This window comes from Clytia hemisphaerica, unplaced genomic scaffold (assembly GCF_902728285.1).
Source record: "Clytia hemisphaerica strain Z4C2 unplaced genomic scaffold, Clytia hemisphaerica genome assembly, whole genome shotgun sequence".
NCBI lineage: Eukaryota > Metazoa > Cnidaria > Hydrozoa > Leptothecata > Clytiidae > Clytia > Clytia hemisphaerica.
The window spans coordinates 427223-454395 of NW_027103633.1; the positions used below are offsets into that span (position 1 = coordinate 427223).

A 27173-nucleotide genomic window follows, 5' to 3' on the forward strand; every position below is an offset into this window, starting at 1 on the left:
AGCCAAGAAAGATAAAAGTAATAAAACTTTCCAAATCTTCATTCTGATGTTGCTTTGTTTTCTTCTTGTTAAATGATGAATTTGAAAGAGGATGATTTTCTGGAAATTCTACCAACTATTTATACCTTTTAAGACGAGGAAGTTTTTCATTTTTTGGTTGTGATTAGGGATTTAGGGAATCAGTCGTATTATTATAATATTCTTTTCATTCATGTAGTATTCCAATATTTTCCAGTAATTTTCTAATTTCCTTCATAGTTATTTGTTTTCGGTGCTATAATCCTTTCAAAACTATTATCTGGTATTTTAACAGTTTTTTGTTCTTTTTCACGGCATCAGGGCACTTCCTCCTAGATTAACAATGCATTTGAAAAATATATTTCTTTCATCGATAGAACTCGTATTCCAATATTCCAATAATCTTTCGATTCCCCTCATAGTTATTTGTATTTGATGCTAATCGTTTCAAATATTTTAGACTTTTTGTAGGTCCTATAAATTAACCCGTGTTCGTCTGTCCGTCCGTCAGTTCGTCTATTACCAACTATTTACCAACGGCCGAAAATGCCGGAACTATGCCGGAAAACCTGTTTTTTGGCATTTTTTCGAGATTTTATCATTAGTTTTTTCTGATTTTTTGCTCTAACTAAGATGCGTATTAATAATGCCCAAAACATGGCCGAGTCCTATTTTTGAGAAAATTTTTTTCGGCCGAAAATGCTGGAAATATGCCCGAAATCGCCGTTTTTCTGGATTTTCATTGGACTTTTTCCTTATAATTGATTGTTTTTTCATTCAAAAACATTATTAATAGCAATGCCCACCATCAAGCATGTTTTAATTTTCAATAAAATTGATTTTTGAAGCCGGAACTATTTAAAAATCGCGGGAACAACCTATTTTCGCCGGAAAGACAGTATTTCTTGAATTTCTCGAGCTGTACTTTATATTTTTTTATGAAATTTTGCACACTGATGAAAAATGTCAATACCTAAAATGTGACGGAGCCCGACTTTCGAAAAACATTTTTTCCCGTCCGAAAATGCCGGAAATATGCCGGAAAAACCGGTTTTTTGACATTTTCTCGAATTTTCATCCTTAGTTTTTTCTGATTTTCTGCACAGTGATGGAAAATGGTAATTCCCGAAAAGTAAAGGAGCTCGATTTTCGAAAAAAAGATTTTCCCGAAAATGTCGGAAATATGCTGGAATAACCGGTTTTTCTTGTATTTTCTCGAGATTTCATCATTAGTTTTTTCTGATTTTTTGCACAAAGATGTGTATTAGCAATGCCCAAAACATGGCTTATTCGGATTTTTTTGCAATTTTTTTCCGTTTTGAGTATCGTCGCTTTTGCAGATTTTCTGACTGATTGTTTTCATTTTTCTACTTTCTACTACTCTACTTGCTATATAATTTCATCATCATGTAGGTCCATTCAGCATCTAGCTTGTTTCACGCTGGTCCAATGCAACATGCTCTATCCCACCAACACAAGAAAAAAAGTGTGTGTCCCATGGTTTCTTTTTTTGTTTCATATGACGAAAAATGAGGGAAATACCCAAAAGACACACTGATTTTGTCCCTGGGACAAAAGTCAGATTTCACTTTTATTGGTAGAAAGAAAAATGAGGTGGAGACACGAGAAAGCGTTTCAGGTTGGTGGGATGGAGTATGTTGCATTGCACCAACGCGAAAAAAAAACTTCTCTTGTCCCCAAGCCTTTAGACGGGAGTCCACCTAAGGCTTTTAATAGACTGAATGGCACGATTACGTGGCATGGTAGTAAATGATTTTTTTTTAGTTTTTGAAACAGCTAGACTCGAATTTTTTATTATTTGAAAATAGGATATTTCAAATCTATATGTTGGTTTCCCATTTCTGTAGACTCTAGACCCTTACCTGTCTTATCTTTTAATTATCACAGCAAACAAAAGTTTTGTATGCAAGTAAACTGATCCGATACCTTTGGAAATTCATTACATACGCTACGATAGACATGCACTCTCATATAGAGTAACAAAAGTTAATTAACCCTTAAAAATATCTCAGCTCTAAACTCAACCCATATGTTCATTCAAATATGCTTTGTGTCTCATAGCTGTCAACTGGGATGTTTTGATTATGTTTTCCTCGATTTTTTGTTTTGAAAATTTATAAATTCATAGTCCTTTTTTAAGGAGTTCAGGATAATAAATTTTGTATGTTTCTTTTTTCAATTTATTTCGATGTCATGTTTGTAAAATAATTCTTAGACCTTCATTCATTCATTTAATGGAAAATCACTTTTAGTTTACTAACACTGTAATAAGTGGATTCTAGTTATTGCTAAAACACACTAAATGGTTCGTGGATTAAGCCACCGATTTGTTGGACAAGAGTATCTACGTCAATATCCTATCACTGTCACTTTTTAAGAGCATGGTTCATACCAATGAAGGATAAGCCATAAGGCCTAGAAGCGAATCTTTAACCTTTCTCAGCCAAGAAAAAGTGAAGCGCCGTATTTTTGACGACGGATTAAATCTATCTGTATTTTTTTCAAAATTTAGCGGTAAATTTTAGTTTCAATATGGTATTCGTGCAAAAACTAGGCGGGCTTCGCTTTGGTAGGATTTATTGGCTTCAAATCCTCCCAAGGAGATTCGTTTTAGCCCTTCGGGCTCATTGATTTAGACCCATAGGTTTTTTAAGAGTGTAAAAAACAGACTACAATCATGGTCATAATATATTGGGAATTCAGCGTTTTTCAAGATAAAGTTCGGGCGAGAAAGTTGATTTTGGGCTATATGTTAATTTTAATCGAACATTTCAATTTGGGAAGGGTTTATAGACTTCCAGGCGATATTCTAAGGCTTATTGGACCATTTTTAAACTTTTGGATCCTAAGATCCTGAAGTCTCAAATATTATGACCATGATTGTAGCTTTCATGCAGATTTTTTATGTCACCTTTGATATTCCGCGTTCGAAATTGCCTCTTTTATTTGTTATAGATTAGATAAAGTTTTCAGGCCGGTTTCCACTTTCGCGCGAAATGGGCGACAGTTTTTTTCTTAACCTTTTTTGCCTGAAGAAAAGATTACGTCATAAAAAAATTTCGCGCGAACAAAAAGTTGAAGGAAGTTCTACTTTTTTCATCCGTTATGTCAATTTCGACCAATGGAATTGCTTCGTTTTTCAACCGATCAATGAGCTTACAAAAACTTCAAAAAGTTTTCGCTCATGTCGCGCGAAAGTGGAGACCGGTCTTTAAGTGAAAAAGGGAAAGAGAATTATATGAACTTAACCATAGCCTTTCTTTATTATTTTCCCCTTGTCTATGGTGCATTCGTTGCATAATTTCGAAACTGGGAGTTAGATTCTCTTTGTTGTCCATAGTAATTAAAATGACTCGACACCAAACCTCTCATTCGTTATCTAGAAATGGAAATGGCAAACACTTTCCAGTATGTTAAGAAAGAGTTGCATCTTGAGAAATTCTCGTTAAGTCCCTCTCAAGGAATAAAACCTCTATCAACTTAATGAAAATATTTTTGTTTCAAAGTTTTTGTTGTTTGCTATTTTGATGGTCTTGTAAGAAGTAATCAAAAGTGGACTTAAAGATTTCCCTCCAATACAATTTTCCATATTTCGTTTCGTAGGATGCTTTAGTAGTAAATAGTTATTTTAATGGCGACAGGTACGATTTTTAAGTATTTTGAATTGATCTGAAAAATTTAGTGTTTCAGGTGATAGCCTTCGCCTACAATCAGTGCCACAATATATTGGCACTTTTGGCTAATTTACCATTTTTCGAAAGTTGAAGTTCGAGTGAGAATGTCAATTTCAGGCCTTCATCTTGATTTCATCGATTATTTCGATTTGGGAGGGATTTATTGGTTTCTAGGCTATATTTCAAGGCCTACTGGAACATTTTTGAACTTTTGGATCCTCAGATTCTAAGGTCCTAAGTTTTAAGTCTAGCGTTAAAACTCAGAGTTAAAACTCTACCCTTCCAACCTACTTTAGAGCACTTACAAATCGATTGTGGTTTCAAAACACCCCGGTGAATTTTCCTTTTGTGTCAAGTATTTTGTCACTGATTTTAGTTCTTAAACCTAGGACAAAGAGTAGTATGTCTTTCCTCACTGACGATAGACTGACGAGGACTCATTGATATCATAACACCCCCTTCCCACAGACCTGTTGGGATTTCAGCCATTGGGGGTAAAAGTAACGGACCGCAACTCGTTGGGGATTGATATTCCCATGGTTTTTTATGTCTGGGGATTTAGATTCCATTGTTTTCTAGTCAGAAAATTCAGTGGGATGGAAAAAATAGCACAATATTTTGCAGCTAACTGATTATTTTTGGAGGGGAAAAATAAGAGTATAATTTTCCACTGGGGACGATATTTTGGCCAATTTATCCAGTTGGAAGGGTTCCCAGTGGGTCTGTGAGAAGAGGATGTATCATAAATTTCAATATTATTTTGTAAAGGTTCTATGTATATATGACTACTAAGTTTGAGGTATAAGCGTCTACAGGACTTATTTTTGGCAGTAGCTTTTAGAAGATTTTGTATCTTAGGGGATGAACCAGCTACTTTCACGGGGAGGAAACTTTAGCAAATTTTAGCCAGTTTTAGCAAATTTATTGCATCTCGCGAGAATTGATACTTTCTGAGATCTTTTTTCTTTTCTTTTCTTTCGTTTATAATTCGAACTAATTCTCAGCTCTCGTTGGAAAACTCTTTTTGTCTAAACTTGAATGTGTTAAAAGTGGGGGGCGTACGGTATTTCTGAATTGAGGAAATCGACCCTTTTTTCTTCGGAATTTCGGAAATCGGGCAGAATTCCTACTTCGGTATTTCAGAATTCTGAAATTGTTTCGGTTTCGAAAATCCATGAATTTTTGCTTCGAAATTTCGGTATTATAAAGTTTTTGTCCCCCTTTTTCGGAATTCATACATGAAAAATCAAATTTGATGAAAAATTAGTCAAAACGAGGAAAAATACCCCAAAAAATCGGTATCGGAATTGAAAGTGTTTTTTTACGGAATTTCGGAAATTTTGGCAAAATTATTCGATATTTTGGAAATCGCGAACCCCGACCATGAGTCAAGCCGAAGGGTAGAGCCATCTCTAACTTTCTCAGGCTAAAGAAAAAGGAAGCCTTAAATATGCGCCATAGTGATGCGCTTGAGCAATCCTTTGGTTCGCGTGGAATAGTTAAAATAAACAAGCGTAAACTTTCAGTTTCAAACGGCGGGCGGCGCGGGGCCGCAACGTGATTTTGTGAGCCCGACCAAAGAGATCTTCGAGCCCTTCGGGCATACATTGCCCCGTACGCCCCACCTTAAACTAACTGGGGAGGGCGAATCCGGCAGTTTAAATATTTTCGAAATGCCAAAAGTATGAATATGTTTAGGGAGATACCATACATAAAAAGAAAGAAAGAAAAAAGAAAGGAGAACTCCCGCAAATTTTGAGAAATTCTTTGGGATTATTTTGCACAGCAGAAAGACACGAGGTTCGATCAGAACAAAAGCCTATAAGACATGAAGGCAGTAGATAGCGCAAACTACAAAACCTCGTACTGTTTCTCAGCCAGTTGGCAAAAGTTGATGTTTGCTGATACCTCGATTTTTATAAATATATTTAAACGGCCTCCCATTTGTCATAAATTCCTAGATTTTTACAAATTTTCATCAATTTTGTAAAAATGTCATAAATTGTCATAAATTTGAAGATTTGTCATAAATTTCATAAATTTCTTACAAACTTTCCCATCGATCACTATTAGTTTAATTGAGTCATTCTTTAGAAAAGATCAACTTTTTTTAAAAAATGTCATAAATTCATAAAAAAAGAGCTAAATCAAGAGTGGGAGACCTGTAAAAACAAGAAGTCCAGAGGGCATGAAGGCCCAGCGAATAAAAATATGAACTGAACAAGACTTGAGTAACAGAGAGGATTTGAGCTTGGAGTCGCTAGTACAAGCCTTAAACCACTCGGCTATCTCTTATTTGCTTCAATAAAAAATAATTCAAAATATTTAATCTTAATTGTTTTTTATTCTGCCAATCATGTTCTAAAGAGACATGTTTCAGCCAATTAAATTTTTCACAATATGTACTAGCCTGTGCTTGAAACTAGAAGCGAACTGTGAACCTGGCCTAGTAACTGATTACACACACAATACCGAGTTTATGTATCGGAGGATATCGAGGGCGACGGTAAGTGAATTGACAAAACAAAAACGATAGTTGATGTACGGCTCTATATCGCCTAAACAGACGACGGTATTTTTGTGTTTTTGCCGTCGTCGAGCAAAGTGGACGGTGATTTTGGAGACAACTTTGCTTTATACCGTCCCCCTCGATTTGTCTCGATAACATAAACTCGCTAATGACAACGGACAGCATGCTAATGAAAGGCTCGATAGCTAAAGCTACTCAGCCAAAAAGAATATGTTTGATTTTCTTATAAAAAACTTCTTAACTCATCAATCATTTGAAGCTTGAAAGAGATAAATATTTAAAAAAATATGTCATCCAAGCTCTCAAGACTTCCTCCTTTTAGAAAATCATTATTTTAACGTAAATCGTGTTTCAATTAAAACAGATTTTTAAGAGCTTATTCTTCTTAAAATATTCATTCAAACATATGATTTCACTATCTACTAAAATAGCTCGTCAAATTTTGATGCATCTTTGAGTTTTTAATGACGTTTTATTAAAGCTCTCTGGTTTCCAATTTCAAAGTTTGAATTTCTCCCTCGACCCCTTTTTTCATTTGTTTTCTTCCTGTCCGTTTTACTTTGATCAAACCACTAGTAGTTGACGATGTTATCATCCGTAATACTTTTTGTTGGCGTTTTGAAACCTTATGGTGCGGGAGGCTGGAGCCACTTATGGCTGTTGTAAAATCCCGTGGTGGGAGTAGATAATAGGAATTCTCTTTACGCATGTCTGTATGTATACCTTATCGGCCAAAACTTAGTCGGCCCTAATTTTTAGTCGGCCCTAATTTTAGTCACCAAGCCAAAATTTAGTCACTTAGGGCCGACTAAGTTTTGGCCGATAAGGTATAATTTACTTTTCAACTTGCTGGATACCTCAAAATGATCGGATTCGTCTGAAATTTTGCATACTTTTTCCTTAGGTGTTCCGTCTCTTTTTTATTGTTTTTGAAAATTATAATTTTTTAACGACCAAGGAAAGATTTCTTCGCTGTTCCTATTAAATAGAATGGCCGCCAAATACCTTATCGGTAGAAAAAATTCGTCGGCAAAATATTTCGTTACTTACCAAAAATAATTGTCACTTTTTGCCGAAGAATCGTTTTGTCAACGAATTTTTCACCAGAGCAACGACGGCTTTCCAGGGGAATTCGTGGCAGGACAACACCAATAATCTGAGGAGTTATGACATTTCCTTTAGTTTTCGTGGTAATCCTTTCCACATAATCCTTTGTCGTAAGTAGAAGCACATAAACTCAAAATTTAGCTCTAAAATATTCAATTTAAAAAGAAAAATGTGAAAAATAAAGTAGCAAAATTATTCAAGGTAAAAAAGTTGGTCCGCAAAAAACAATGGTCGGTCAAAGAGAATAATCGTTTGTGAAAAAATTCATCGGTAAAAGAATTTAGCCACCAACCAATTTTTTTTCGCTACTTTTTACCCAAGAATTTTCTACCGATAAAGTAGTTGAAAAAATACTGTCAGTTAAGTGCCCAGTGCGACGTGCTTGTTCAACTCTAATCACTTTAAAATCACATAAATGCTCATGTTTTTATACTCGATAACAAAAGATTTAGGGGTAAGATTTCAACTCCTGGACAAGATTCCATTTCAACTCTTTAAGGGAAAATACCAAGGACCCTACTAGTTCAAAATGAACTTTGGAACAGTGGCCACCAAAATAACAGATAACTCACACTGCCAAAAAAATGGTATTGGATTTTGATGATTTCAAAAATTGGGAAGTTTTCAGATTTGTGTGGTTCATCCTCATAGGAATAGATACTAAATAATGTTCGATATTTCGTCATTTTTTTATTTTGCAAACAATAGTAATCCTATATATCATATTTATTAATGTCCCTGGGTTTTTAACGAAACCCCTGACGCCTTGGATTTCCACAAATAACATCCCCTTCTCACAGAACCACTGGGAACACTTTCCACTGGAAAAATTGGCCAAAATATCGTCCTCAGTGGAAAATTATCCTTTAATTTTTGTCCCCACTGAAAATAATCAAATGAACCAATCCTCACTGCAAAATATTATGCTACTTTTCCCATCCCCACTGAATTTTCTGACTTGAAAACAAAAGAATTTAAATCCCCGGCCATGAAAAAATATGGGAATATCAATTCCCATCGAGTTTCAGTTTGTTAATTTCACCCCCCACTGGCTGAAAAAATCCTACCGAGAAGCAGGTGTCAAATATAATGCATACTGACTTTGACTTTCTATTCTCAAATATTACGACCTTGATTGTAAATTTTTCTTAGAAACACCAACAAACAAATATACAAGACACACAATGTCAACGGAAGTCACTTTAGAACATTTAGAGGCTCTCATTCACCGTGATGACGGAGCAAAACCGGCAGCTACAGGCGTACAAAACCTGAATACAGATCTGTCGGCACTAACAGCTGCAATGTTTGGAATCGCTGGTTCTATAGGTGCCAAAGATGACGATGAGGTTTGGATTTGTTTTAACTTTTTTGTTTCTTCTTTATGAGTAAGCCATTTCATCGTCGAAAAGAATCTCGGTTAATCAAGACCATTGAGTTTAAGACCCTGAGAAGGCTAGAGAGGAAGCTTTATGATTTGCGCTGCATTTATAATGACGGATTGAATATAGCTCATTATTCTCGAAATCTGACGATAAATTTTACTTTAAATCTGTTGTTGCGTGAACCAAGTTGGTCAAGCTTTTGGATAGGAAATCAGCCATGATGATGGCTTCATTTCCCATCGAAGAGTTTCGGATCTAGCCCATTCGATGGAAACAATGATCAGGACCACTGCACTCTGATAACGACTTTGTTTTTGTCTAAAACTTCGCATGTTTTTGCATCTAGCTAAAGGTAGGCCGTTATTGAGGCGCAATCAGCCCTGATTACTCATGGTATGTTTAGCCTGTGAAGTTGTTGTTTTTCCTTTCTTCATTTTTCCGATTGTACTTTTATCATCAACAAAAAATATGAATTTATAAAAAATTCACTTTCTTGTGACTGGTGGCGGAGGGGGGGGGGTGGATCTCAAGAGAACTTAAATCTTTGAGGCGGATTCCTCAAAAAGCCTCCAAAAAAGGGGAATTTATGATGTTTTCGCATTTGGAAAGAATATGACCGTGATCAAAAGATCCCTGAAAATCATTAATCGTTTGCGATTAACAAAATCATATATACAGCAAAAAAAAAGAACGGGTTTTCTTTTTTCTTTCAGTTTTTAGCCTAGATGATGTTATCTACCGTTAGTGATAGTAAAGGCGGGAAAATATGGCGGTATGGCGTTATGGCGTTGTGGTGGTATACGGAAAAAAATCGGGGGGAGAGTTTCGAAGAAGACTGACAAACTCTACCGACTGTTTAAACTCTTTTCGGCAAAAAACCCGTTTTCTTTGGCTTCGGGCTTATTTCTTAGATAGTGATTTGTCTTAGACTATAGCATAGTCTAGTTTTAGCCAAGTTGATAATGCTTAGGACTTACCAGATTACTTTGCGCCAAAACAAATGGCCATAAGATGTATGATATATTCTGACTACCCTTGAAAAAGGGTAGTTTTTTGTTCAGTCTATCCAATCTGTGTGATCACTATCTATAACATATCCTTTTACATTCTATTTGGACATTTTCGTGAATTGAAATTTTCTTGGATATTCTACTCTTACCAGCTCTTCTTTTGCACATTTTCTTGGATAATTAGATTTTACTTTTATTTTCACCCAAGTAAATATTGCTTTTTAATAATGCTTTAAATGTTTTTTGCAACCTACAAAATTAGTTTGCGCCAAAAAAGTATATTGTTTGGTTAATTAAAGGTTTGGTTTTTTAATCCTTTAACTGCCGTGGCATTTTTTTACACCCTCGACCTATTTGCCAATGTCGGCATATGCCGACATGGGAAAAAAGTAGCGATTTTCACTTCATTTTCTGAATAATATATGAAGTATCAGCCAAGGACTATAATTTTGAGTTGAACATTGTAGAATAGTTATTTTTCAACATAGAAAAGTTTTTAACTATTCATTTTTTTTATTTCAAACCATCAAATGGAAAAATCTTGTAAAAAATGATAAATTTTCGGCAAATAGGTAGTCTAGCAAGCTAGACGACTAATTTATACATAGTAGAAATAAAGCAAAAAGTAATGAATGGAACAATTTTAGTCGTCTAGAAACCTTTGTGCACTAACTCCAAACAAAAGAAAAGTGTCAATATTGCAATTATAATTTTTTCCTGCTCAAAATAATTCTTGAGAAAAAAAAATATGTGTGGATTTGTGTATCGAAAGTTTTTCATTTGAGTTGATTTCGTTTTGAGAGTTTGTTGTTGCTTGATAAATTGTTTTCTCGCTACGCAAGTTTCTGCGTAGCTAGCCCCTGTATCTATAAGGCTGAAACACCGGATTCTTCCAGTCGTTTATACAAACTAAATCCCGTATTATTATTATTATTAGTATTGGTATGATTAGTATTACACGCATTTATAAACGACTCCAGTCTAGCAAATAGGTCGAAATTTCGCATGTCGGCAAATCCTGACAATGGCAAGGAAATCAAAAATGCTCATGTCGGCATATGCCGACATCGGCATGGAAAGGGTTAATAAGAGTGATATTGTTTGCTTACTCATCAATTTTAACTCACAAGCTTTATCACATTGGATTGACACGGATGTGGAGCAAGATTGATCAGAAAGAGGAAAAGAAAAACATATTTTTGCTTATATCAGCATGATATAACAATAGGTAGACACTGTCCTGATATGAAATATGTGTCTGATATGAAACGGGAACACTTAATATAAAAATAAAACCTTTAATAATGCTTTAATGTTTTTTACAATCTACAAAATTAGTTTGCGCCAAAAATATATATTTTTGGTACGTACATTAAACCCGAAGAGGATAGGTTTTTCTTAGAAAGATTGATGTTACTGAGGTTGTGTGTACACGTTGTTTATATAAGAGAAAACTGTATGATAACCCAAGGCTTTGGTAGCCAAAATAATTAGAACAAGTTGAGAACATTTTAAGACTTTCCAGACTCTGCCCGAGTTCTAAAAATTACCCCAAAATACCCACTTAATCGCGACAATTAGAACACTTTGAGAACATTTTTACGCTTAAAACTTAAAAAGTTAAGAACACCCAAAAGCTTCAAAAATTTTGGATGTTCTTAAAGAAAACGTGTAACTCACCGATAGTACAAGATTTTCTCATAAGAACCAGTAAAATAGGACTGAGCCTAATCTACATTTTACTCTCTAACGTCCCGAATAGAAAGGTCCCGAATAGAAAGGGCCCGAATAAAAGGGGTCCGGAATTTTTCAAAAGATAATTTCCAAAACGGAAAGAAGGCTAAAAGATAAAAAAAAACGTGTAGTCTATCCAATCTACGTGATCACGTGTCCTTACACTAGGACGATTTTCATTTCAACACTTTCTTTTTGGACTTTTTTGTGAATTAAAATTTTCTTGGATATTCACCTCTTACCAGCTCTTCCTCCACCTTCCCCTTTCATTGTGAATGAATTGTATATCTGGTCACTAGTCTTACTGGTATTGCATGAGACTATTAGCTTTTAGGATGGTTTCCGGGGGGGGGGCACTTAGGCAAAATTGGGTACGGGGACGTACCGTTGGCCAGGGTCCCTTTTTTAGTCTCTGAAGATATCTAAATATCTAACAGGTTTTCAATTTTTACTAATTTTCAATCTATGTTTCTGACAGGGTCGACTATTTTCGGTGGAAATTAAAAGTTTTTCAATTTTAAGTTTTTCAATTCTCTTAGTCATTTTGCTACTTTTCAGGGGTGAACATGGGAAAAGGTTTTGCGTATAACGAGTAGGGTAAGCTTTCTTGACGAGATGATTTTCATCGAGATATTAGAAAATAGGCAAAGCTTATGCATTTATAGGTTTTTCACTTTCATGAAAACTCAAAATATTATCCTTCATAATTCTATTTAGCACTATAGCCTGAGATTCATTTATCATATTTTTCTTCTTTCTTATTGGTCTTTTATTTGTTTATTTATTTATTTTTGATAGAAAGATATTATTATATTTTTTGTGAGCAAATGAAATTCGATATGATTGAAGGATTGAAATGATTAAAAATGATTAGAATCTTAAGCCTAGTTTCAACCCATTTTCTGTCCCTTTTTTTCATCGTTGTGGTTTTAACCCTCTTCTACTCGGTGACAAGTCTATCATAATTTTTTTTTGTCCCGATACTGTACAGGGTGTCCCGAAAATAAGTCCTGTGCCAGAATACGATCCGTGGGGGGGGGGGCACTCGATTTTGAAAACGACCGTACGTTCGGCCAAAAATCAGGTCTCTAAAATCGGACCCTTACAGTACAGGAAAAATTGGGCTGAAAATCGACCCCTACAGTGCAATCTTTCGAAATTTTCTCAAATTTTACACCCTTTACAGTGCACTTTTTCCTACTTGCTCACAAATCAACCCTTACACTGCACTTTCCAAAGTCCAAAAAAACTACCCTTAAGGGCTGCACTTACCTGGAGTGCCCCCCCCCCCCCGGGGAATACGACTAAAAGTATACAATGTAAAGCCTATATGTCACTTTTGCGTTCGTTTTCAAACAAAAGACAACACAACTTTGAATGTTTTTCAGATAATGATTTTGGTTTTTCAGTAGCCCTATAGAGAATTAATACTCCTATACATATGGAAAAGCTTTCATATGCTATACAAAAAAAAAACAGAAAAAAGTCTTAAAATGCAAAAAAAGATTCTTTTTTATAAGGATAATTTTTGAGGGTCTATAATGGTGGTTATTGCTGATAAGAATAAATCTTCTCAACTAAAATAAATTGTATCCTAAATTTTGAAAATATGAATAATATTCCTAAATTTTAGTATTAAAAAGATGCAAAATCATTGCATATGCTTACAGTTGAACTTGCTTAGTTTCATTCTAAAAAAAATCTTCGAAAACCCTTCGTTTAAATGAAATGAATGGAAAAGGAATTAGTATAAGGGTTGATTGGGGTAACACCGAATCTAAATGTGGTTTATATTTAAATCATGTTTTAATAATTAAATTTCTCCACATTTTATTAAGTTTCAATATGTTTTTATTTTTTGTTGCTATACTTAGAAGCGTATCCTTGAGCGACTCAAATTGATTTATCGATTTGCCTTCACGATAAAATAAAAATTATAATTTTTGCGAATTGATGGATCGAGAACTTTTTTCAACATGGCATATGATTTGAAATACAATTCTAAGACCTTTATTTTTCTTTTTTCCCACTGATATTTTAAGCCTTTCTTTTCTATTTTTTTCTTCGTCTTCATTTAGGGCAACGGGGGGTTTAACAAAAAACTGATATTTTTGCAGTCTTCTATCGAATCATAGAAAGAAAAACTAAGAATCACCAAAATCTGGTTCTTTTTTTATTTATTTTGTTTTGTTTTTCTTCTTCTTCATTTTCCCTAAAAAAATATTAAAAAAACAGAGGGACAGTCTGGGACCAATAGGTCCGTTAAAAAGGGCAAACATAGCATGGCTAGATTTTGATAGAAAACAACATCATCTTAATTTTTCAATGAAGCCGACAGAAGGTCCAGAGGTTTGGTACTTCATTTGATTTCGAATCGATTTTCTTTTTACAGTGGTTCATTACAGTAAAGCAGATATGTTTACTTTAGACAACATACTACCTATAGTCTCTTTAACTCGAACCTCTATAACTCGAAATTTATGTTTCCGTGTGTGTTCGAGTTATTGAGACTCTGTATTATAACAATTTCCGGTTTGCCGCCAAAGAAGTTTTACAACTGCAACTGTTAAAAAATGTCAACAAATGTCAGTAAGAAATTGAATGAAAAGTACCAACCTTTTTAACCATCTCGACTTTTTTAAATTTGTGACACCTAACACATACCTCGATTATTGGATGATTTATATTTATTAAGTGGAGTCTCCTTAACTCGAACCTGTACGGGGAACGCAAATTTGTTTGAGTTAAGAAAATTTTGAATTATAGAGTAAAGTTTATAAGGCATCATTTACTGAAGGGAGAAACTTTTTCGAGATAAGGAGACATTCGAGTTATAGAGGTTCGAGTTAAAGAGACTCCACAGTATCTGCTTCATGGTTCTTTGGCGATAAGTTACAATCTCCATAAATCATAATCCAAGAATGTATTTGGTACTTTTTGTTTTAATATGCGTAACTCTAATATTTTTTTTTTATATTTCCATATTTTGAAGCAAAATACCTTGTTGGAATTTTAAACAGAAAATACTAACAAACCGCGGGCGATAAAAGATATTTTGTTGAAAAATTAAAATCAAGGAGATTGATTCGTCGTCACATTTGAAGAAAACTGGTTTGTTAAGATGTTCAATAACTCAGTAAGGATAATTTATCCATTTCTTCATTTTTAGTTCTTAATTCCTACATTCGACTCTCTCTAATTCAATTTTCAAGGGACCAAAGATTTTCTTTAAATTACAGTTAAACACAGTCGTCACTTTTGAAGAAGGAAGATTGACTCTGATTCGATTTTCAATGGGCCATAAAGACTTTTCAGCTGAGAGGATTAATATTTTAGTTTGAATTTTAGAAAGATTCGAATAGTAGAGGTTCGGATTAGAGAGAGTTCACTGAAATCAATTTGATTTTGATAATAACCTTCCCGCATTGGTATAGATTGCCATTAAACTAACAAACGTTAGTGATCCCCTTTCTACAAACCCTAGATAAAATACTGTGTATCCTGGTGCATTCGGCTTAAAAATTATTGAACACGACCCGCCTGTGGAGGGCTGGGCTCCAAAGTGGAAAATACAGACAGAAAACCGTTCGTTACGAAAAATTGAAATCAGAAACTGAACTCCCATCCCCATTGGGAAAGCTACACTATAATTTGAAAATCTCCATTGTATTTTTGAGCTGCTCCCCACAATGACTAAATAACTCCCTCTGGTTTAGTGGGATTAGAGTATCGATTCGCCCATTTGCTACAATGATGGATGAATATCCTACTATTTTAATCAATTAGAGAAATGAGAAACTTGGAAAAACCCTGAATACACAACCAAAGAACCTTGAGAATTCGTAGATTCTTATCGGCCCTTTTTACGTCGGCCCTTATTGGCGTTATTTTTGGGCTTGTGGCGTAATAAGGACCGGTGTTAAAAGGGCCAAAATTTAGCTATTTTTACCTAAAAGCGGCGTTAATTTTTGACCATTTTTTCTCAATTTAAAAGATTTTAGGCATTAAAGGATAAAAAGTATCCATTTTTTTTACTCTATATCCAAAGCTTCACGGAAATCAATGATTTTTAATGGAATTTTCAACAGCTTAATACTGAAAGATGACATTTTAATGAAAATTTTAGTTAATACTTACTGTTTTGAAGCCTGAATAGCGATTTTTACAAGTTTTGGCGTTATTTACGGCCCTAGTTGGCGTAAGCCCAAAATTAGGCTGTGGCGGAATAAGGGCCAGCGTAAAAGGAGACTAGAGTCTACTTTTGGCTGAACTTTGCTTTTTGATAATCCACCGCCGGAGGCGGTTTCTTTCATAGTGGTACGCTAATCTCGTTTTGCCTTGGCTCATTACTTTGTCTACCATTTACTTTCGGTTATTTCAATCCCTGAATATCTTTTATTCGGAATTGAATAATCGAGACATGAAAAATGATAATCTGTAATCTGTTTTCAATGAATAATCTAAAATGTACTGGAGATGACATGTTTATCTGGTACATGACATGTAAGCGTTAATAATGTGCGCGCGCTCTTTCGCGAGCATGATGCGTGATTGCGTGATGGAAGGCGGTCGTTTCAGGGCGGTTTACATCCACACTGTGACGTAGTTTTTTATGACGCTGAGTCCAGTGAAGTAGACTAGGAGCATTTGGCGAGGTCGCCATTTTGAAAGAAAATGTTAAAAATCCAAATAACAATAAAACTATTTTGAGTTGAAAGATATAATCAAAAATAGAAACAAACACGATTAAAAGATTTGCAATCCCTTATTCTCAAATAAAAACATTGCTTCATACTGTTTTTACCTTCCAAAGCAAAAGCATATTACCATATACTACCGGGCCACTTATCAGCGCCATCCAGTCCATCAAAAAGCTTTAAGTGGACCCCGGGCTAGCGTAAAAGGTGCCAGTGTTAAATTAGGGCCGGTGTAGCGGATTATTTTAACTCCCTGTAAATGTCGACCCCCCCGGTTAAAATAAACTAGGAAATAATGACTCCCCTAGAGTAGAAATTTTCTAGGAAATATTGACTCCCTTAGTAAATAATGACTCCCCGTAAACCTCTTGAGAATTGCTTTAAGATGCCAAATTTTGCTAATTCGTTACTTTTCTCGCTCAAGGCTATGAAATAAGAATTTTTTGCAGAGCTGATTTTCGTCGTCGACACCCATCTTTTGCCGAAATTCTTTCATTTATCAGGGACTTTTAAGATTTTTCAGAATGTATGGTATTCCGCAGAACAAATTTTCAGGTAATTTTCGGTAGACACAAAGTTTAAACGTTTATTCTTCATCCCGCTTCTCGTCAGTATTTTGTGACATGATCTTACAAAAAGGGAAGTGGACAAAATTCGCCAAAATTAGTTCCCGCCAAAATTAAATTTTTTGTTATTATTGCTTAAATGACACCTGAAACTCATCAAAATTGCTTAAAATAAGGCAAAATAAAACAGATTTACGCCGTCATTCGCCAAAGTTATTTCCCGCCAAAATTAAACAATTTTTAGAATTTTTGCTGCACACAAAAATTAGTTCCCGCCAAAATAAGTTCCCTTTAGGTGGAGTCCTGGTAATTATAGCCCCATTTTCAGTTTTCAAAAGCATGCTACACCCCTTCCTCATATATCAGTGCTTTCAAAAATGAGAATTTCCCTCCCGACACGTGCTCTATAGCCCGACTTTTGGTGGATGGGCCCTAAGAGGGACTGCAATCGAGGAAAAATCGATGGGAGTCTTGTGCGCTTTTGTGCTTGAAATTTAGGCTTTTCAAGGTCAAGAAATTGGGTTTCGCTATTTTTTTTACAACTCTTAGGGGGACTGAAATTAAATTTTGTGATTTTTACGACCCTTAGTGGGATTTTGAAGGTCGAAAAAAGGCACCCTTAAGGGCGGCACATACCCGTACCCTTCACTTGCCTAAGTACCCCCCCCCCCCCGGGCGTTGACCGAACTGTAGTTGGCTGTTTGCAAAAATCTGTGGCAGGGTGTCTTCTAAATACATATGACATCAAATGAAAGTAAATGAGGACTATTTGACGGGCGTTGTCAATTCAAACTGAGTCCAAAAGTACAACAAACCCCACCTCATTAGATAAATCTAGGTACGTAGGCAAAAGTTTCCTAATGAAAAAAATTGGCACCCTCCAGGCAAGAAAAATGATAACCACCGCACCTGCACAACAGAGTTTTTATCTCAGATACATTTTGAAACAGAAATCACCTAGTAATGGGATTATTTATTGATTCTAGCGACTCTGTGAGTAAGTCGAGATGAAGTTCTCAAAAGCAAAAGCAGAAAAAGCTTGTTAAAAGCAGTCAAAAAAAGACGAATTTCCAGGACTCCACCTTAAGGTAGATGATAGAGGGGAGTCATTTTAAACCAAAGGGGGCCAAGATTTCCTAGGAAATAGCAACTCTAGGGAGTCTTCATTTACTAGTTTATTTTGAGGTGGGGAGTCACTATTTACTAGTTTATTATGACTAGGGAGTCATTATTTAGGGGAGTTAAATTTTTGTGTGACACCGGCGTAAAAAGGGCTGACTTTCTCGTACGTTCTGCTATCTTTGGAAGCCCCGGTTTCAATCTCCAGCCTGATCATACCGAAGACTTCATACTCAACACAAACTTGATACCTCTCTGCTTGATACCTCCTCATCAATTAAGTGAAGGATCAATGGTAAGTGGAGAAATCCAGGGGGAGAGTGACACCCTTCTTTACCTTCGAGTTGACGCTATTGAAAGAGGAACCTTCTGGTCGCCTCTGACTGCGGCTGCAGACTTGTTTTTGGTAACTGACTTTAATTGTCACAATTTGGATATCTAGGTTACAAAATCTTTTTCATCTTGGCCAGAAACGATATAGACCAAAGAGTGCGGAAAGCTAAACTTGTTATTATATAGTGCAACTTTTGATTTTACACTTTGACAGGACTTTTCTTCAGTGCCGTTGGAAGCATTTCCAGGCTGAAGTTTAGTGACACCGCGAGGGCCAAATTTTGAGGGGGAAAATTTTGAAATTTTGAGCTCTAGATTGCTTGAAAATGCACCCAATTGTGACAATTATGACAAATTAAAAAAGAAAAACTTTGCATTTTGCAAAATAAACATTTTTGAAAAAATTATTGGGGGGCATAGCGCCCCCCCCCCTCCAGTTGCTACGGCACTGCTTATCAATTATTATATTGCAAGACTTTTGGCAGCCTGGATTATTTGAGACCGGTCGGGTTTGAGAGCTCAAGTATAAAATAAAATCGTTTTAAAGTGTTTTAAGCTATAAGGGACAATTTTGTAGACTTATTTCTGGCTGTTCCTGGCTATTCAAGCTTCTTAAGAGAATCTGCCCAGGTTGGCGCGATACTACTTTGAAGATTCTCATCTAGATTTGGTATGAAAATTAAATGTAGTACAGTAGACTCCTGGTTATTTGAACCTGCACTTATTCGAATAATTTGGTCATTTGAAGTGAGATGGTGTTACCCTTGGATCTGCTTACCCAAACTAGGCAAAAACACTCTCGATTATTCGAACTTCATTTATTCGAACTTTCTGTTGTTCTAAACGGTTTCTTTTCCCCTTGGAGCCAATTATAGGCTAAATCACCCTCAGTTATTCAAATTCTTCTTATTTGGAGACCCGGGGGGGTACTAGGGTTGGTGAATGAGGGGTATGTGCGGACGGGACCTCCGAAAACCGACCCTTAGAGAGACCAAATTTTAGTGAAAAAGTGACCCTTAGAGAGACTTTTTCGAAAAATTTTCTCTGATTTTCAAAAATTTCCTACCCTTAGTGAGACCTTTTTGTAATTTTTTCTCTCAAAATCAAAATTTTTTTCTAAAAACCGTGATTTTTCCCACCCTTAGAGAGACTACTTTGAAATTTCCTGATTTTTGTAACCCTTAGAGAGACTTTGAAAGGTGAAAAACCCGACCCTTACCGTCCGCACATTACCAGCACCTATTTTTGCCTAAGTACCCCCCCCCCGGGTTTGGAGATCGTCGAGTGAGAACATTGATTTTCTGCGATTAAAGCACTTTTTTTTCTTCAAAAAATCAGGTTTCAATATTCATGGCTATTTACACTCTTAAAGCAATTTTTTTTAAATTTTAATATTCTCTAGACTGAACGATAATGCCTCGATTACTTCAGAAAAGTCGATCTAATTAAGGTTCAGTTGAAAATCTAGCGGTTTCAGTTGTAATAATGTGATGCCGGCCCAGGCCTTGGTCGACACCACACTATTAAGGAGGAGGACTAGTTCGAGCAACAAACAGAGAAGGGGAAACTCTACGTATTTCTATACTGGCTATATCTTACAATTACATAAAAGTCTTACCTTATACACACGCCACAGAAACCCACCACTCCACTTCAAATCCGAAACTAGACTCCCAGATCAGGCGATCTGAGCAAAGCAAAACACTTTCAAGTTCACTTAACCGTAACGAGGGCGTTACTGGCGTAAAGGGTGGTTTCTGGGCGTAGTACAGAGGCTATATAATCGCCTCTGTACACCCCTCCCCGCCCTGTTAAACAGGTTGGGAGCGGTTTTTAGCAAGTTCTATATAATAATTCTAAAAATTCTATGTAAATAAACATTAAGTAATCTAAACTCTAATGATAAATACTATTCATATAATTCACATAGTATAAGGTTAACTGTTTAAATAATTTTTTTTTGTAAGAACATATTTATCTTATGACCTACGAGGTGTAATAAGGGAGGAGGGTGGACATTTTTCATTTCACATAACATAAACCATACACGCTTTTTTTTTATAAGAATGGTGTTTTTTCATTTCATCGTGGATATTCTTAACTTTTTGGCGAAAATCATCCAAAAATATTCTTACGGTATTCTTAGGTTAAGATCGAAATTGGCAATCTACAGGTTAAAAGGCATTAAAAATGGCATTCTTAGGTTCAGTTGCTAAATTCCATGACGGTGATATTCTTACCATATTCTTAATTTTTTGGCCATTTTCATCATGGACATTCTTATAAAGTGTATTCTTATAAAAAAAAAAGCGTGTACCGTTTCTATTTCACGGGGTCTCAACGACCCCAGAATAGTGTTCTTTTACGTGCCGAGGCTAGGATAGAAATTGTCTGTTGTCTATGGTGATGGTTGATTGGAAGTTAGGGCTGAAACCATCTCAGTTTGCTTAAGTCCGGTTTGCTCTTTTCGGAATTGCAATTTTTCGCTCTTTTCTTTCTTTACATATTGATATCAGAATAATTTTTTTTTAATTGAAAGATAAAAGACTGAATTTTAATTTCTCTGAAAGATTTCATTACAAAAACAAAGAATATTAGTGGTAAATTGACCAAAATCACGAAAAAACATAATTTTTTATATATTGCTCCCTCCGTGGGTCAAATATTCTTTCGTTCGTCTCGAAAATTCAACCAATGCATCCTCTGACTTTGTTCAACATAATACAATCTTAACTGCTCAATTTTTCAAATATGATTCGGAGATATGACAGGATAAAGGACTTTTACATCCCTTTTTCCAGTACTAAAATCTTATTTTACTTTGATTCGAAGGATTCTTTTGTACAGTCAAGATGGTTTCATGGAGACAAATCTAATGAGACTCAGAATCAAAAAATAAAACTTCAAAAATAAAAAAATTAGATGCACGGAGAGCAGGATCTATATATCTTGGTCCCTTTTTCAAAAAAATATTTTATGATTTTCTTTCTTTCAACGTTTGAAAAGTGAATTTCGTGATATTTTCTACACATCATGCGGCACGTAATAGGATTAAAACAAAAGACTTGTTTAACAAAGTTAGATTTAAACATCCTTAGTAAACATCAAGTATACTTTCAATACACAATTTTACGAAACAGTCTATTAGAAATTTACTCACGCATGAAAAAAGAACTCAAAGGCCGTGTTCAGACCTAAGTTTAAAGTAATTATGTCTGCATGCCTCTTTTATATTCCTCACCCTCTGGTTTAAAAAAAAAGTTTTTACGATTTCGTGACCGTTTTCTGAATAGACGAAATCAGAATTCGCAAGTGAAAAGCATGCTCCTTTTGTAAATTATGAAAGGAGAACGTGAAATTTATGACTTAGAGACGCTCGGAACGTCTCTAGCAATTTAGGCAGTTAATGGGCTTTTAATGAGAATATCATGGATCGAAGTATGGAGATTCCCTTACTCCGCAACAAATTTTTCGATGTCTTACTCAAACATTAAAAAGGGGATTCTTTTTTCCTCTCTTATCCTATCTAAATAATGAAATAGCAATTAAGTCGTTGCATTTCTTAATTCCCATATCAACTTAGTACTACTTAAGCCTTAAACTTAAACTTTCAGATCTGAACATGACCAAAAAGAGGAACATAGTGGAACCGCACTCAAAGAAAATGAGATGGTAGCGACTGTTGTTTTCCCGTGGGAAAGTTTTTCGTTTTTTTTTAAACAGCTCATTTTGTAGCCTGGGAATCCATGCTATGATTTCTTCTTTGATAAACTGATGGCGAAATGTATAGCATGGTATGGGTTGAGAGTTTGAATTTCTCAGATCCTAATAACGGTTGAAAACATAGCCAATCAAATTTTGTTATTCTTTTACTGGTCACACTTTCTTAGAGAAAGCGCAACTTTCGAAATTTGGTTTTTATTTTAGTAAGTGAGGACAGCGCTAAATTCGAATTTCCCACTGTAAAAAATGTGAGTCCAATATTGGACTCACAGCTCAGACCCGTCTTGTGTACATCAAATTATAAAAAAACACACGACGGGTCTCCTGTCTACTCATTTTGTTGTGTTGTTCGGCATTGCGTTTTGATAGTAATTGGTGGTATTTGATTGGTAGATTCTTTTCAACCAATCGTTGTGAATGTACGGAGAATGTCCCGTGGGAAAGTTATTCGTTTTTCTGAAAAACATTTTATTTTTGTTGTGTTGTTCGGTATTACTTGTAACTGGTACTTGGTGGTATTTGATTGGTAGATTCTTTTCAACCAATCGTTGTGGATGTACGGAGAGTGTAGTGTCTTTAGCAGTAATATATTTTTCATTTTCTTTTTGGATACCCATGGATATGGATCGACCCTGCAAACTGATTTTGCTTTCAGTTAATGGGCGTTGGAACGCCGTGTGGTAAGTGGTTTCTTTTTCTCTCTTTTTTCTTCAGGGGGTTCATCCATCGTAGGTCCTTCTGGGTTGGTTTAAGGTTTAGTTTTCGTCTTGGTATTTCTGTTTCCCAGCCTGGCATTCAACTTCATCCAACTGATTTCGATTACTTTCACGGCCCTCCTCCTTTTTACCTATATTAATAGACTTCCCTCCCCCTCTAGGTGAGATTTAGTCGAGGCTGATAGAAAAAGTACGTGTCTTATGGTTATCGCTTGCCTATGAATTTCCAGCCGGGCTTTATTCTATTTCTATAGAACCATAGTATAAGAAAGCCGCGGCTTCCTTCCTTACCTTACACACGCGCCACAGAAACCCACCGCTCCACTTCAAATCCGAAACTAGACTCCCAGATCAGGCGATCTGAGCAAAGCAAAACACTTTCAAGTTCACTTAACCGTAACGAGGGCGTTACTGGCGTAAAGGGTGGTTTCTGGGCGTAGTACAGAGGCTATATAATCCTCTCTGTACACAGTTATTCGAACTTCAGGTTATTCGAAGTAAACTCTCCCCCCCCCTTGGAGCTTCGAATAACCGGGATTCTTTTGTATTGCGCACGGTAATTTGCTGAATAATAATGTAGATAATTTTGAGATAGACTTAAGTTCCTCGGATGTCTGACTACCTATTATTAGTAGTCTTCACTGTCCCCTATAAAGGGAAGGGGGTCAACATTTGACCCTCTCACTAATTCGATCTTCATGGCGGGGACCAAAATTTTGCTTCGAATTAGAGGAAAATTCGGATTTCAGAGACTATTTCCTAGCTTAGGGACAGATATTTTAGTTCGAATTGTATAGAAAGATTCGAATAGTAGAGGTTCCAATTAGAGAAAGTTTACTGTATTAGTAGCCTTTACTGTCGTGTAAAAAAGGGGGATGTGTCCCATTTTAATTATCAAAAGAGTTTTTAACCTTGAAAGAGCTGTACATGTTTTATTAATAGAACAAACTATATAAGAACACGAAGTTTTGACTGCCAAAATATTAAGAATAAGTTAAGAACATTTTAAGGCCTTATGGACTCTAAAACTAAAACTTTCTTTGAAAATTACACAAAAATGCACTCAAAGTGGTGAAATTAAGAACATTTTTAGGCTTAAAACTCGAAAAGTTAAGAACATCCGAAGAAAGCTTTTAAAAACTTTGGATGTTCTTATAAAAGAACGTGTAATCATCAAAAAAGTTTCCAATCTTGAAAGAGCTGTATGTTAACTGACCATACGGTTACAAGAGACATCCTTTTGATTCAAACTACAGGCGTCTGAATGGGACTGGGTCCAGTCTAATTAGCCCTTATTAAATATGTTAACCCTTCCTCTTTTTTGTTTACAAATAAACCCCGCCCTTTCCTCCCAATATTATTTCCATCAGATTTAAAAGAACATCTTAAGCATCCCGCATTGCTAAAACCTGCCCTTTCTTTTTCTTTCTCAAACTGGAATAGAAACTGTTACAAATTAGTTATAAATTTTCATCTTTTTAATTAAAGAACCTCAAAAATGATTTATTTCTCCTTAAATTATTATTTTGCTTCACAAATTCTTAACTAAATATGAATAAATAAAACCCTACGGTTTTTATATAATTCTTTTTTCGACTGCTCCTCTTACAAAAGTACTTTGAAAATATATACATGGTATCAAATTCATTTGATAGCCTACCAAAAATATACAAAAATAAATCAAATCGGTAGAAAGAAAATCTTGGTTAGAGATTTTTCAAAATATTTTCTTTCGTCGTTGAGATTATTTTCTTCTTCTTCTTCTTCAAGTTTTATTTTTTTCGGGAAAGGAATATGTTTTCCTCCCTTTCGATGTTCACTTCACAACAAATACAGTACGGCAGCAACATGAGAATTCATGATGGACAATCGACCGGCACCGAAGATCAAGAAGAACTCGAATACTTTCGATTTCTTCTACCCTCTTTATCTTCGAATAAGGTACCTTAAAATTGGATTTCCCTGTTCCAGAGAGCGAGGGCTAAATCACTTTTAACGAGGTGTAAGATATCGAGAGATTTGTTGCGATAATAAATGGGGACTTGAAAGATTTTGCGGGGTTTTGGGATTTTTTTAGAATTTCTTGAGAAATTTTAGGGTTGGATAGATGATTTGTCAGGGAATTTGGGGATATCAGGGATTAAGATATTTTTTTGATTTTTTTGAAAAGGAAACCGAGATCCATAATTATTCTATTAAGTGTTACAGTCCTCTTGGCATATCCCATAGACTTAGGTTAAATTTTTATTTAAACTTGTGAAACAAGCAGTCAAACTAATGATATCCATCATTGGTAAAATTATTTGCTTCTTATTTGAACTTACTTTGAAATCCAAAACAAAGTCATTTTGGAATGATAAGAAAAGTTAGTTTTTCTCAACGTTATTGCTAGGTTACAGTGTGGATCTAAACCACACTGAAACGACCTTCCATCGCGCATCACACTTGCGAAAGAGCGTGCTCACATTATTAACGCCTACATGTCATCCCCAGTGCATTTTAAAGATTATTCATTGAAAACAAATTACAATATAGTCATTTTTCATGTCTCGATTATTCAATTCCGAATAAAAGACATTCAGGGAAAAAAAGAGAAACACCTGGGTAATCTAGCTAAAAAAAACCGAAAGTAAATGTTAGACAAAGTAATGAGCCAAGGCAAAACGAGATTAGCGTACCACTATGAAAGAAACGATTCGTTTAATTGAATATCTTGCCTAGAAATCTAAGCTAGTTTGATTTAGTCACTAGGATAAATCTGATGGTAAGTTGTGACTGAAAAAGTAGTCCCAGGTACATTAAGTTAGCTAGGCTTTATTGAGAAATATACACAAGTTAGTTCATACCCCTTTTAGGTAATGCGTGAGGTTGGTTGTGGAAAATTGCTGGGTTGTAAAAGAGAAAGGGGCGTTAGAAAAGTGGACATTCCATCTATCCATTCTGTGAACTATAGGTTTAAAGTCTGTTCACGATAAGTGTGCACTCTTTTTTTTTTTACCTATAACTTTTGAAGGAATTCTTTAATCTTTATAAATTTGGTATTGTTGGAGAGATATTTGTGAGTGGAACAATTTGAAATAAAAAAGTCTTTAAAAAAATTCTAAAAACAAAGATGAAAATGAAGAAGAAAAAAATGAAGATCTTGTAGAGAAGTGCTATAACTTTCATTTTCACTGGAGAGATTTTTTGATCTTAGGAAATCATCACTGTGAAGAAATTTCACCAAAATATTTATTCAATAAAAAGTTATGATACAAAGTTAATAAGTGATTGACCCCAAAAAACAGCAGAAAACAGCGTTTTTAGACGTCAATCAACTTATAACTTTGCTTGATATCTTTTGACTGAATGATTATTTTTGAGAAATTTTTTCACAGTGATGATGTTCGATAATCAAGGATTCATTTCAGTGAAAATGATAGTTATAGCACCTTTCTACAAGATCTTCATTTTTTTCTTCTTCATTTTCATCTTCATTTTTAGAATTTGTTTAAAGATTTTTTTATTTCAAATTGATCCACTCACTAATATCTTTCCAATGATACCAAATTTATTGTATTAATTAGTGGATGTGCTTAACCTCGTTAATCGAGTAGTGGTTTGATGTAATGTGATGTGATCTCAAGCACGTTATCGGAAAAAAACGAGGATTTAGTTAGTCTGGAAAAGCTTCGGCGGATATATTTCATCACCCTCTAGAAATATCCGTTTCTTTCGACTTTGTCCCCCATAAGGTAGAAGGGTAAACTCTAACCAAATTGTGAACCTCCAGTACTTTATCCGCTATAAGTGGTGCCTGTCGAAATTCTAGCTACAGTCGTTTTTTCGCTCTTACAAAATCAGGAAATAAGTCGAATAATAATAATAATAATAATAATAATAATGATATAATGATTGGGAAAAAAGCGGTGAGTTTTGTTTGGAAATAACGCTAAGCGTAGTGAGCGTAAGGCGAGTGTTAGCTGCAGCGTCATAGGCGTCTTTTTTAATAGGCTAAATTCTAGCAAGCTTTTAAAAAGTAGAGGTTCGTTTGTTTTTTTTAGAAAATCGAGTCTCGTAAAACTTTCTTTCTTTCTCGAGACAGACCTATCCAAAAAGAATCTCGATTGCTTTTGAATTGAAGACCCTCGACGACGTCTTTCTTTTTCGATTAAAATATCATTTTCTGGAATATTTGATCCTGTTGATATAGTTACATGTCTCCAAAAATTTGACAACTTGATCGATTTTTAATCCCCCTTAACACATATTCAAAATTTTGAGGATTCTTTTTAAGTTTTATTTCCATCTGATTTCAAGATCAGTTCGACACTCATTTGATAAAAAGTAGCTTTTGATAAGCTCATACCTTGCTTTGTTCGTATGCTTGTATTTTTTTGTGTTGGTTGTTAAAAATGGTATCTTATTTTGCTTTTACTTAAAAATTATTAAATTTTTTTCTTCCAAGACGGGTTAAAAAATGGTATCTTATTTTGCTTTTTCTCGAAAAAAATTTCATCCAAGGGCTCGCAAAATACGAAGCAGGGCCAATGATTACAGT

The 27173-nt window shown here is 35.1% G+C and overlaps 1 long non-coding RNA gene across 1 annotated transcript in view; it reads left to right on the plus strand.

Annotated features, from left to right (window-relative positions):
- The window catches only part of LOC136802623 (uncharacterized), a 31028-nt gene extending 22328 nt beyond the window's left edge, over positions 1–8700 (plus strand). Inside the window, exon 3 of the long non-coding RNA XR_010846025.1 lies at positions 8503–8700. This is a non-coding gene — a long non-coding RNA (uncharacterized lncRNA). The remainder of the gene's footprint in view (positions 1–8502) is intronic.
- Positions 8701–27173: the final 18473 nt, after the last annotated feature.